The sequence below is a fragment of the Aptenodytes forsteri genome, unplaced genomic scaffold (genome assembly GCF_000699145.1).
Source record: "Aptenodytes forsteri isolate BGI_AS27 unplaced genomic scaffold, ASM69914v1 Scaffold119, whole genome shotgun sequence".
Lineage (NCBI taxonomy): Eukaryota > Metazoa > Chordata > Aves > Sphenisciformes > Spheniscidae > Aptenodytes > Aptenodytes forsteri.
Genome location: NW_008796165.1, coordinates 11,563,375 through 11,566,602, shown reverse-complemented (window position 1 = coordinate 11,566,602; position 3,228 = coordinate 11,563,375). Strand labels below are relative to the sequence as shown.

At 46.5% G+C, this 3,228-nt stretch overlaps 1 protein-coding gene and 1 long non-coding RNA gene across 6 annotated transcripts in view; one reads left to right on the top strand and one right to left on the bottom strand.

Annotated features, from left to right (window-relative positions):
* The window catches only part of FGGY (FGGY carbohydrate kinase domain containing), a 149,808-nt gene extending 149,227 nt beyond the window's left edge, over window positions 1–581 (bottom strand). For 3 of the 5 annotated variants that reach the window (XM_009287409.2, XM_009287411.2, XM_019474173.1), the window contains exon 1: window positions 487–581. The gene's annotated coding sequence lies outside the window, so the exon portion shown is untranslated. Of the gene's footprint in view, window positions 1–192; window positions 264–329; window positions 351–486 lie in introns of those variants that run through there. The other 2 variants (XM_009287410.2, XM_019474174.1) reach the window with 2 other exon arrangements.
* The window catches only part of LOC109279710, a 23,297-nt gene that overhangs the window by 5,586 nt on the left and 14,483 nt on the right, over window positions 1–3,228 (top strand). The window lies entirely within an intron of this gene.

Here is a 3,228-nt window from a genome sequence, read left to right as displayed (position 1 = left end):
TCAAACACGTTTGCGGTTTTTTTCAACCCCCCAGCCAATGCACGCCCTGGACAAGCTGCATGCAGCCCGAGGGTGCAGCGAGAGGGATTCCCCGGGGAAAAAGCCGGAGACGGGTGTTACACACGGGCATCACAGTTTTTTTAATTAAAAAACATCACTGCAAACGCGATAGGGTTTCTCAACCAGCAGCACCTCACGAACAGGGAAGGAGTTTTCTGAACGTCACCGCGTTCCGCTTTCAGCGCGGAGCTCCGGAGAGGAGGCTGGGCTGGGCGCACGCCGGGGCCTAGCAGGGCCGGCTGCCCGCGCGTCAGTCGTCAGTCACTTACTTGTCCAAACTGAAACACTATATTAGCGGAGCGGGCTGCGGGCTACAGAAACCACGCTTTTCCTGACAGGGCAATTTCCTGACCGCCGGCCGCTGCCGGGAAGCCCGCCGCGCTGCGGCTAGTCGCCACCGGGGCTCGGCGAGCGTCAGTCACTTACTTGTCCAAACTGAAACACTATATTAGCTGCGCAGGGAGCGGGCTACAGAAACCACGCTTTTCCTGACAGGGCAATTTCCTGACCGCCGGCCGCTGCCGGGAAGCCACGCTTTTCCTGACAGTCCTGACTCCTGACCGCCGGCCGCTGCCGGGAAGCCCGCCGCGCTCCCCCCGCGCCCCTTGCGCTGCGCAGGGAGCGGGCTACAGAAACCACGCTTTTCCTGACAATTTCCTGATTGGGGGCCCGCGTGTGGAGCTCGCCCCGAGCGTCGTTAAAGGGATCTGCTGTGTGTTAGGCATAGCTGTCAAGCTGCACTGCCCTGGAAAGCTGAGCGTGCACTGTGCCCTGTCAGGAATTCAACCGATATGAGTATTTTTGCCTCGGAAAGGGAATCGTATTTCTCCTTTATTTAAAAGCTAATAAAACAGAAACAAGGAGGGGGTTTGGCTCTTTTTATTGAAGGGGTTGTTGGTAAATTGTATTTCTCAGCCACAGCCCTGTTGCCCTACAAGACTGCAGAAATATTGGGGGTTGCAGAAGCATTTAGCATTTAAGTGGTGCAAGAAGCCATATCGAGAGCCAGAAGAATAAATACAGAGAAACAAGCAGAAGGGTATGTCTGGACTGAGGACATCCCCCACCTTGACCCATAAATATATAATCGCTTTTTAAATAAATAAAATAGGACTGCAAGCCATGAGTTAGATTTTCTGCACGGGGTTACCCCGTTTGAGAGTTTTACCTGAAAAGTTGGAAAATTCCTGATGTGAGGAATAAAACTTTAGTTTATTTAAGGTTTGCTTAAAATGGAAGACACGGCAGTAGGATCCCCTCAAATGCATCCCTTGAAAACAAAGAGACAGGCCAGCAGTGGCTGCACACTCCAATGGCGGGTAGGACCAGACCCCACCACGTCCCTCCACAACCCACATAGGGAGGAACGGATGGAAACCCTCACATTCCCATGATGTCCGAACACTTCTGAAGAGGCCTCAGGGAGCCACCAGGGATTTTTCCTGTTATCCCTCAAATACTCTACAGCAGGAAATCTTGTAGCAAAAAGCTCTCTTGCAACATTTCCAGAGTTTTCTCACTTTGGCCCAGGCAGAAATACTGCAGGAACAACCTTGCTCAGGGAAAGATGAGTGTTGTCTCGTGGTTAGAGCACAGGGTTCGTGGTCAGGAGCTGTGGGTTCTCATTCCAGCTTTACCACTGAATCATTCTGAGATCTTCGCTAGTCACTTTGTATTAGAACCAGTTAGTAACTTTCCGTTGGAATGATTTTCTGATGGAAAACACTACTTCTACAAAACTGAAATCTTCTGGGTGAAAATCGACTTTCTGTTGGGAATACCTTGTGTCTAGGCGGGGTAGGGAAAGGACATTAGACCCAAACTGAAGTATTTGGAGTTTTCTTGCATTAGCCCAAATGTTTTGCTTTGAATAGATTTTTTAGATTAGCCCAAATGTTTTGCTTTGAATAGATAGATTTTTTAAAAAAAATACCACCCCCCTGTCTGTAATTCCAAGTCAGCGTATTGCGCGGTGGGAGTGTGTGCTCTCATGCTCTGCTTTGCTCTCCGGGAGGTCTGCACCTCCTGTAGTGGGATGCAAATTTCTCTCCTCTGAGACGTGTGCACCCCGATCTGAGTCAGACCAGTCCAGGCATGCGGCCACCTGGTTCATGGGAACAAATCGTAGCGTAAGGCTACCACTCTGACCAAGGAAGTGCGCTGTGGAGAGGAAGTATAAAGTTCAGAGACACAAACAAGCTGTTTCACGTTAGTTCAGTGACCCAAAAAAAAGTACTGTGACTGTGGATACACCAAAATGTTTTGTTCAACTGAAAAGCAGTAAAATGAAGCCCAGAGAAGTAGGCCCAAGTGTGCTTCTACTATCTCTGACAATCAAATCCTATAAACCTTTCCATACCCATGCTGAACTCCAGTTTATAGTTCTTGCTCTTCACCCTCCCAACTATGTTCTTCGCTGTTCTGTTCTGGAATCCTATTCCTCTGTACATTAAAAACAAATTTCATTATTTCTGTCCTCCGTATATTCATAGACTGCTGACACTTTCTTTTAATATAAATAATACTTGTTCTCCTCCCACAGTGTATTTGTAGACATCATTTAAATCCCTTTTGTTTTCCTAAGTTAATCATTAACCATTTACATTTTCTTTCATAACAGCAAGTTTTGTATTATCTAATAAGCTTTCTCTGCACTTGTTTCAGTCAGAATTCATCTTTTCTGAACACTCGTTCAGAAAGCCCAACATAATGCATAATGTTCAAAATGATGTCTTGTTAGTGACTTGTACAGTGGCAATAATAATTCCCTATGCACCCTTTTAGTTACAGACAGGGATCTATTTTGCCTTTTTTACACCTATATCACATTAGTACCTCAATTTATCCAGGTCTTTTTGCTCCAATAAATAGCAAAAAAAGAAAGTTATCTTGTCTGTAAGTACAGACAAATGTATTAACTTTTCCTTAATACATTTTTCCATTTCATTACACTTCTCTAGCACTTACATGGTTTCTTTCCAAGGGGGTGACAGATGAAGATATTTTCAAGAATCATAGAATCATAGAATAGTTTGGGTTGGAAGGGACCTCTAAAGGTCACCTAGTCCAACCCCCCTGCCGTGGGCAGGGACATCTTCAACTAGATCAGGTTGCTCAGAGCCCCATCCAACCTGACCTTGAATGTTTCCAGGGATGGGGCATCCACCA